We start from the raw sequence: 10,629 nt of genomic DNA on the forward strand, positions 1-10,629 counted from the left end.
TGGGCATGGTGGCGGGCATCTATAGTCTCAGCTACTAGGGAGACTGAGGCAGGAGAATTGCTTGAACTGAGGAGGCAGAGGTTGTAGCGAGCTGAGATCTCACTACTGCACTCCAGCCTGGGCAACAGAGCAAGACTTCGTCTCAGGAAAAAAAAAAGAAAGGCTGGGCAATGTGACTAATGCTTGTAATCCCAGCACTTTGGGAGGCCGAGGCAGGCAGATCACAAAGTCAGGAGTTCGAGACCAGCCTGGCCAACATGGTGAAACTCTGTCTCTACTAAAAAAATTAGCTGGGCATGGTGGTGCATGCCTGTAATCCCAGCTACTTGGGAGGGTGAGGCAAGAGAATTGCTTGAACCTGGGAGGCAGAGGTTGCAGTGAGCCGAGATCACACCATTGCACTCCAGCTCTGGGAGACACAGCAAGACTCCATCTTGGGGAAGAAAAAAGAAAAGAAAAAGAAAAAGATACTTGCACTCGCATAGTTATAGCAGCACAATTCGCAATTGCAGAACTGTGGAACCAACCCAAATGTCCATCAATCAATGAGTGGATAAAGTAATCCCAGCTACTCAGGAGGCTGAGGCAGGAGAATTGCTTGACCCAGGAGGCAGAGGTTGCAGTGAGCCGAGATGCACCACTGCTTTCCAGCCTGAGTGACAGACCAAGAATCCGTCTCACCAAACAAAAGTATTAAATTATAATGTATTATAAATTGGCTTGCTTACTATAAATAATTTACATACAGAAATAAAGGAGAAACTAAATCCCAATGCTACAGCTAACTACTGTGAAAAGCTTGATATGTATATATATAATATATTATATATATTTATAACCTTGACATACATTATCTAATATATATCTATTATGTTTTATCTATTTATATACTAATTTGGCTTTTTTTTTTTTCCCAAATGGCTTACACTCTACATTCTACTCTGTAATTTGTCTTTTTTCCCACATAACAAAATGTTCAGACATCTTTCAAAGTCCAGATATGTATATCTACTCCATTTGTTTTTGTTTTTGTTTTGTTTTATTTTTAGACAATAGAGTCTCCCTTTGTCACCCCGGCTGGGGTGCAGTGTCATGATCTTGGCTCACGACAACCTTCCTCCTGAGTTTGAGCAATTCTCCCATCCCAGCCTCCCAAATAGCTGTGACTACAGGTGTGTGTCACCATACCTGAATTTTTTGGTAGAGACGGGATTTCACTATGTTGACAAGGCTGGTCTCAAACTCCTGACCTAAACCGATTTACCCACCTTGGCCTCCCAAAGTGCTGGGATTACAGGCGTGAGCCACCATGTCCGACCTATCTACTTCATTTGTAAAATGACTACATAGTATTTTATTGCATGGGTATACCATACTTTTTCATCTAATTCTAACTGGTGAAGATTTGTTGTTTCTAATTTTTTGCTATTATAAACAATGCGATGGGCATCCTTGCATATGTATCTTTGCATACCTGTTTGGGAAGTAGAATTGTTGGATCAAAGGATATTGTGTATGCATGTTTAAATATAATTATACTCGTGCCTGTAATTCCAGCACTTTTGAGAGGCCAAGGTGGGAGGATCGCTTGAGGCTAAGAATTTGAGATCAGCCAGGCAACATCATAGAAAGACCCTGTCTCTACAAAAAGTTAGTCAAGCATGGTGGAGCATGCCTGTGGTCCCAGCTACTTGAGAGACTGAGGCAGGAGGATGGCTTGAGCCCAGGGGTTCAAGGTTAGTGAGCTGGGATCGTGCCACTATACTCCAGCCTGTGTGACAGAGCAAGACACTGTCTCTTAAAAAAATAAAAATAAAAAAATTATCATAAGTATATCATATGCAATTGTGTCCCTCCATTTCAACTAAATATATCATTTCATGATATTAACTTTGTAAGTATCATTTTAATAGCTGCATAATATCTCATCAAGTAAATTAATGCTTCTAAGTCACATAAATAGGACTAATCAAGTCATTAGAGCTTTACTAATCCTGCAGACAGTATACATGAGACATTTACCCCTCACTGTTTTTAACCGCTAAAGCTAGCGGCTGTGTTAGCACTAGCGGCTTTAAACATAGCCTGAGTGAGACTCAATATGGCTATAAAATGTGTCTTGCTGGAAACAAGGAAATATCTAAGTGATTTTAAACATTGTAAAATATTTGTAAAGATAGAAAAAAGGTCAAAAAGTTAAATGTAGATGAAAGTATCACATTCCATAATTTTACTAAGGAAATAAACCAATATTTCAAAGATGAAAAATTGTTTCTTGATAGCAAATCAATTACACTGTATATTTCAGTGAAAAATATTTTTTTAAAAACAGTCATATCAGACCAAGAGGCGGTTTCTGACTAAAATGGTTCATTAGCAGATGGGGAAACCAGTGTTTTCTGATCACAGTGTTTGCTGACCTAGTTTCTCATCCCTTTGTTTATGCATACACTGTTTCTGGAGAGATGTCTGATGACAGCTGTAAGACCATCATCATCAAAAAAACCTATAGTTAAAATGCAGATTAATGAGCCTGTTTAGACATGTCTCCAAGCTGCATTAAATCACACCTTGATCAAGAATCCACTTCTGGGACAGGCGTGGTGGCTCAGCCTGTAATCCCAGCACTTTGGGAGGCCCAGGCACGTGGATCACTTGAGGCCAGAAGTTGGAGACCAGCCTGGCCAACATGGAGAAACCCCATCTCAACTAAAAAATACAAAAATTAGACCAGGTGCAGTGGCCCATGCCTGTAATCCCAGCACTTTGGGAGACTGAGGTGGGCAGATCACTTGAGGTCAGGAGTTCCAGACGAGCTTGGCCAACATGGTGAAACCCCCTCTCTACTAAAAATATAAAAATTAGCTAGGCATGGTGGCACATACTTGTAATCCCAGCAACTCGGGAAGCTGAGACACGAGAATTGCTTGAACCCAGGAAGCAGAGGTGGCAGTGAGCCAATATTGCGCCATAGGCCTAGGCAGGAGGATCACTTGAGCCCAGGAGTTCAAAACAAGCCTGGGTAACATAGCAAAATCCTGTCCTACTAGAAATAATTTTTTAAAAATTGCCTGGTGTGGTGGCACATGCTTGTAGTCCCAGCTATTTGGGAGGCTGAGGTAGGAGGATTGCTTGAGCCCAGGAGATTGAGGCTGCAGTGAGCCATGATTGTGTCATTGCACTCCAGCCTGGATGACAGAGTGAGACCATGCCTCGAAAAAAAAAAAAAAAAAAAAAAAAAAAAAACAAAGAAAGAATCTGCTTCCTAGAAACATCAAACATATTAGATCCTACAATTTTGGAAGGTTATTTTTTGTTTATTTGGTTGGTTGGTGTTGTTTGAGACGGAGTTTCACTCTTGTTGCCCAGGCTGGAGTGCCATGGTAAAATCTCGGGTGACTGCAACCTCTGCCTTCGGGGTTCAAGAGGCTCTCCTGCCTCAGCATTCTGAGTAGGTGGATTACAGGCATGCGCCACCATGCCTGGCTAATTTTGTATTTTGTAGAGATAGGGTTTTATCATGTTGGTCAGGATGGTCCCAAACTCCTGATCTCAGGTGATCTGCTCACTTCAGCTTCCCAAAGTGCTGGGATTATAGGTGTGAGCCACTGTGTCTGACTTATGGAAGTTATTAATTTGTTCTATGTAAGGCATTGCCCAGAATCCAGGATTGTAAAAAATAAATAAGTAGAACCCTTTATTCAAATAAAATTGTATGTAGAAACCTAATATGTAAAACACTAAAGAAAAATTTGCTTTGTTCCAGCCAGATCAGGGCTCAGAGCCCCATTTCTTCAGCCCTATCTTTTCCCTAGTACAGATGCTCCTTGATTTATGATGGGGTTATGTTCCAAGAAATCATAAATTAAAAATATCATGTCAAAAATGTATTTAACACATCTAACCCACTGAACATCATAGCTTAGCCTGGCCTACCTTAAATGTGCTCAGAACACTTATATTAGCCTGTAGGCAAACTCATCTAACACAAAGCCTACTTTTCAATGAAGTGTTAAATATCTCATGTAGTTTATTGAATATTGAACTGAAAGTGAAAAACAGAATGGTTGTGGGTGGGCACTCACCATTAATGGACACAACTGAAAGCATATGGAGCCTGAAGAATGTTTAAAGCACTGAACTAAAATGAATTGCTGGATGATGAAGATGCTGCAGTGGCAGAGTCATCAATTTATTTCTCTTCTGATGAGGCTAGAAAATAGGCACTTGGTCATCGACACAGTACACTGCAGAGTTTGGGCTGTTTATCCTCCTAGTCGCATGGCTGACTGGGAGCTGCATCTCGCTGCAGCTGGCCAACCGTCTTGGGGGTATCATACCCATGTTGCAGAGGGAAACTCTATGAAAGAAAGAAAAAGAAAGAGAGAAGAGAGAGAGAAAGAGAGAGGGAGGGAGAGAGGGAAAGGAAAGGTGAAAGAAAGAAAGAAAATAACAGATCATAGAGTAAGACTTTTTTTGTTATTTTTGTTTTTATTTTATTTATTTATTTATAATGAGACCAAGTTTCACTCTTGTTGCCCAGGCTGGAGTGCAATGGTGCAATCTTTGCTCACTGCAACCTCTACCTCTCAGGTTCAAGCAATTATCTCGCCTCAGTCTCCCAACTAGCTAGGATTACAGGCACCTGCCACCACACCCTGCTAGTTTTTGTATTTTTAGTAGAGATGAGGCTTCACCCTGTTGGCCAGTCTGGTCGCAAACTCCTGACCTCAGGTGATCCTCCTGCCTTGGCCTTCCAAAGTGCTGGGATTACAGGTGTGAGCCACCACGCCTGGCTGTTTTTTTTTTTTTTTTTTTGGTTTGTTTGTTTTGTTTTGTTTTTTTAAATGAGACAGAGTTTCCCTCTGTCATCCAGGCTGCAGTGCAGTGACTCAATCACAGCTCCCTGCAGCCTTGGGAGCTGTGATTCAAGTGATCCTCCCACCTTAGCCCCCCAGGTAGCTGTGACTATCGGCGCATGCCACCACACCCCAGCTAATTTTTCTATTTTTAGTAGAGATGGAGTTTCACTATGTTTCCCAGGCTGGTCTCAAACTCCTGGACTCAAGCCGTCCACCTGCCTCAGCCTTCCAAAGTGCTAGGATAGCAAGGCATGAGCCATCATGGCCGGCCACAGTAAGTGTTTTTAAAATCTTAATTGTAATTTTAATTTTTTTGTAGAGATGGAGTTATGTTGCCCAAGCTGGGCTCAAATTCCTGGCCTCAAGTAATCCTCCCACCTCAGCCTCCCAAAGTGCTGCTATTACAGGTGTGAGCCACTGCACCTATCTCAGATTCTTTGTTAATGCCAAGCTTAACTCAATTTAAACCAGAAAAATTGTATAGTATATTCACAAACATCATTAGACATTATGCAGTCAATAAAAATGATACCAAAAGTAATCCATCAGGTGGATTTTAGCAATAATGTAAATATAAAGTTCCATCTATTTTTATACATTAAATAGTGTGTGTCTTTGTGGAGACCACCCTCATTCTATAATCCAGTCAGGGATAGCAGGTTTCATTCTGGTAGGATGCAAGAAGACTTGGGAGATTCAGAAATTTGGAACTAGAGTAGCTCCATGTTTAAGCATGGCTTTAAAAAATGAGTCCAAAGACCACCTACAACAGAATAACCTTGAGATGTTAAAAATACAGATTTCTCTACTTCCTCCCCAAAGACTCCCTTTCAGTGTCTGGAGGGAAGCCCAGGAATCTGTGCTTTTTCAAATGGTCTCCAGGTGATTCCAGTGTGCACTCAGGCAAGAAGGTGGCAATAAGGAGTTCCAGCAGGAGATAACAGGGAATTTTGGTAGGTGTCTATGAAGAGCTCAGCTGCCAGAAAGACAAAACAGGTAGGCACGTGGCATCCGGGAAGCATCATACCAGTGCTGTACCAGTCCTGTGTTGCTTGATCTTAGATTTATTCTGCAATTCTTTTGGAGTATAAATTCTTTTGAAGTCAGGGGTGGCCTGACTCCTGCAGGGTGTTTCCTAGGGCCCTTTGTAGGTGACTTCCAGCTGGGACTGGCCAGTGAGAGATACTGACCTGAGTGTGGAGAGCAGAAGGGAGAAGCCACGATATTTCTCCCTTTTCTCTGTTAGACTCCTCTGGCTGCAATTGTGTCTTCTTCATGGTTCCATCTTTCATCAGATAGGCCCAGGACGGTTCTTGCTCCCACTAGCTGACCACAGCTCCTGGGATCTAATCACAACATCTTCTTACTCCATCCCTCCAGCCTAGATGTGGAAATGCCTTCCTGTTAGTGCCAATATCTGGGATGCTTTAACATCGCCTATTGGCTTCTCAGCTACTCTGCCATCCATGTCACCAATTCCCCTCATTAAATTCTCTCTATTCTAAATACTCAGAAGTGTCTGTTTTCCTCATTGTATGTTGGCTGATGCGGGGCCCCAGCCACAGGGTTAGCTAGGGTTCAGAACCAGGTCTCGAGTCAATCCTGGGATAGGTGGAACTGGCAGGAGCAAGGCAGGGAGGGTGCCAGTAATGGGGTAGGGGCCTTGGGTGTGTAACTCAGGACTCTCCAGCTGTGTGATGAAGCTTGGTGTCTCACCATAGGCTTATCTGTGGTTTTCAAAAAGGTCACAGGCATATAATGTCTTTTGTAAGCCATAATACTGGGGTGTGTAGCACACAGTAGCTGCCTAATAAATATTTATTGATTAGATGCTTGAGGCTGGCAAAGGAAACCATCTGATCAGGTTTAGGGAAAGAATTTAAAAGAGATTTTTTTTTTTTGCATATTCTGGAAATGCTTCTGGCATGAAAAACGGATAAAAGTTTATTTTTCTAAAGCTATTTATTTTTTTCAGCTCCCAGAAATTGTTTTTGAACTGAGCAATATCTTCTTGGAATCAAGTCAGGGTTTTTTAAAACTAGAAAATGAGGCCTATGAACTAAGGATTTATTGTTATCCACCTGGCAATGAATATTAGTCCATAGCTTACTTTTGCAACAAATACATGTTAATAAGTAATATCAGATAATGGTTACATTAGATTTCTACCATAGTTTTGTAGTAAAATGCTATTATTTCTAGTGAAGTAGAAGCTTAGTTGATCATGAGCACAATTAAGGCAAAACAGCAAAATGCATTGATATTAATGAGTTAATTTTGTTTTAATTTTAATTTTTTTTGTTTTTGAGACACAGTCTTGCTCTGTCCCTGTGCTGGAGTCCAGTGGCACAATTGCAGCTCACTGCATCCTCTACCTCCTGGGCTCAGGCGATCCTCCTACCTCAGCCTCCAGAGTAGCTGGGCCCACAGGTGCACACCACCATGCCCAGGTAATTTTTATACTTTTTGCGGAGACAGGGTTTTGCCATGTTGCCCAGGGTGGTCTTGAACTCCTAGGCTCAAGTGATCCTCTCACCTTGGCCTCCCAAAGTGTTGTGGTTACAGGCATAAGTCACTGGGTCTGGCTACTGTCGCCATTTTAATGCCCATGTTTACCTAATGTTTAGTTCCCACTTAAAAGTGAGAACATATGGTATTTGTTTTCCGTTCCTGCATTAATTCATTTAGAATAATGGCTTCCAGCTTCATCCACATATCTGCAAAGAACATGATTTCATTCTTTGTATGGTTGCATAGTATTTATTCCATGGGGTATATGTGCCACATTTTCTTTATCCAATCCACTGTTGACAGGCACCTAGGTTGATTCCATGTCTTTGCTATCATGAATAGTGCTGTGATGAGCATGTGAGTATATATGTGTTTTGTTTGTTTTTGTTTTTGTTTTTATACAGAATTTCACTCTTTTTGTCCAGGCTGGAGTGCAATGGCACAATCTTAGCTCACTGCAACCTCCACCTCCCCAGGTTCAAATGATTCTTCTACCTCAGCCTCCTGAGTAGCTGGGATTACAGGCACGTGCCACCACGCCCAGCTAATGTTGTATTTTTAGTAGAGACAGGTTTCACCATATTGGCCAGGCTGGTCTCGAAGTCCTGACCTCATGTGATCCACCCACCTCAGCCTCCCAAATTGCTGGGAGCCTCACGGGCATGAGCCACTGTGCCCGGCCCAGTGTATATGTCTTTTTGGTAGAACAATTTATTTGCTTTTGGATACATACCCAGTGATGACATTGCTGGATCGAATGGTAGTTCCATTTTAAGTTCTTTAAGAAATCTCCAAACTGCTTTCCACAGCGGCTAAACTAATTTACACTCCCATCAACAGTAGATAAGTGTTCCCTTTTCTCTGCAGCCTCACCAGCATCTGTTGTTTTCTGATATTTTAATAGTAGCCATTCTGACTGGTGTGAGATGGTATCTCACTGTGGTTTTGATTTGCATCTCTCTGATACTTACTAACGTTGGGTGTTCTTTTCATATGTTGGTTGGACACTTGTATGTCTTTTTTTGAGAAATATCTTTTGACCCCTTTTTAATGGGATTTCCCCCCATGTTTATGCATGTTATAATTAGAAAACTTAGAAAGGCCAGAAAAATGAAAATTTAATATACATTAAATAGAGAAAATCAATAGCATACCTGTATGCTAGCAACAACTCATTGGAAAATAGAAGTTATATATATAAATATATATTCTATTAGCCTATATAGAAATAGAATTTGGAACTTCTCTGAGTATTCTTTTATTATTATACTTTAAGCTCTGGGATACACGTGCAGAATGTGCAGGTTTGTTACATAGGTATACACGTGCCATGGTGGTTTGCTGCATCCATCAACCTGTCATCTACATGAGGTATTTCTCCTAATGCTAGCCCTCCCTTAGCCCCACACTCCCTGACAGGCCCTGGTGTGTGATGTTCCCCTCCCTGTGTCCATGTGTTCTCATTGTTCAACTCCCACTTAAGAGTGAGAACGTGTGGTGTTTGATGTTCTGTTCCTGTGTTAGTTTGCTGAGAATGATGGTTTCCAGCCTCATCCATGTCTCCACAAAGGATATGAACTCCTCCATTTTTATGGCTGCATAGTATTCCATGGTGTATATGTGCCACACTTTCTTTATCCAGTCTATCATTGATGGGCATTTGGGTTGGTTTCAAGTCTTTGCTATTGTGAATAATGCTGCAATAAACATATGTGTGCATGTGTCTTTATAGTAGAATGATTGCTAATCTTTTGGGTACATACTCATTAATGGGATTGCTGGGTCAAATGATATTTCTGTTTCTAGATCCTTGAGGAATCACCACACTGTCTTCCACAGTGGTTGAACTAATTTACACTCCCACCAACAGTGTAAAAGCATTCCTATTTCTCCACATCCTCTCCAGCATCTGTTGTTTCCTGACTTTTTAATGATCGCCATTCTAATTGGGTGAGATGGTATCTCATTGTGGTTTTGATTTGCATTTCTCTAATGGCCAGTGATGATGAGCTTTTTTTCGTATGTTTGTTGGCCGAATAAATGTCTTCTTTTGAAAATGTCCGTTAATATCCTTCACTCACTTTTTGATGGGGTTGTTTTTTTCTTGTAAGTTTGTTTAAGTTCCTTGTAGATTCTGGATATTAGCCTTTTGTCAGATGGATAGATTTCAAAAATTTTCTTCCATTCTGTAGGTTGTATGTTCACTCTGATGATAGCTTCTTTTCCTGTTCAGAAACTCTTTAGTTTAATTAGATCCCATTTGTCAATTTTAGCTTATGTTGTCATTGCTTTTGGTGTTTTAGTCATGAAGTTGTTGCCCATGCCTATGTCCTAAATGGTATTACCTAGGTTTTCTTCTAGGGTTTTTACAGTTTTAGGTCTTATCTTTAAGGCTTTAGCCCATCTTGATTTAATTTTTGTATTAGGTTAAAGGAAGGGATCCAGTTTCAGCTTTCTGCATATGGCTAGCCAGTTTTCCCAACACCATTTATTAAATAGTAAATCTTTTCCCCATTGCTTGTTTTTGTCAGGTTTGTCAAAGATCAGATGGTTGTAGATGTGTGGCATCACTTCTGAGGCCTCCGTTCTGTTCCATCAGTCTATATATTTGATTTGGTACCAGTACCATGCTGTTTTGGTTACTGTAGCCTTGTGGTATAATCTGAAGCCCGGTAGCATGACGCCTCCAGCTTTGTTATTTTTGCTTAGGATTGTCTTGGCTATACTGACTCAATTTTGGTTCCATATGAAATTTAAAGTGGTTTTTTTCTAATTCTGTGAAGAAATTCACTGGTAGCTTGATGGGAATAGCATTGAATCTATAAATTACTTTGGGCAGTATGGCCATTTTCACTATATTGATTCTTCAGCAGGAAATGTTTTTGCATTTGTCTATGTCCACTCTTATTTCCTTGAGCAGTGATTTGTAGTTCTCCTTGAAGAGGTTCTTCATATCCCTTGTAAGTTGTATTCCTAGGTATTTTATTCTCTGTAGCAATTGTGAATGGGAGTTCACTCATGATTTGGTTCTCTGTTTGTCTATTATTGGTGTATAGGAATGCTCGTGATTTTTCTACATTGATTTTTGTATCCTGAGACTTTGCTGAAGTTGCTTATCAGCTTAAGGAGATTTTGGGCTGAGACAATGCGGTTTTCTAAATATACAATCCTGTCATCTGCAGAGACAATTTGACTTCCTCTTTTCCTATTTGAATACCCTTTATTCTTTCTCTTGCCTGATTGCCCTGGCCAGAAC

This window comes from Sapajus apella, unplaced genomic scaffold (assembly GCF_009761245.1).
Source record: "Sapajus apella isolate SASKATOON/1434 unplaced genomic scaffold, GSC_monkey_1.0 scaffold1, whole genome shotgun sequence".
In the NCBI taxonomy this organism is placed as follows: Eukaryota; Metazoa; Chordata; class Mammalia; order Primates; family Cebidae; genus Sapajus; species Sapajus apella.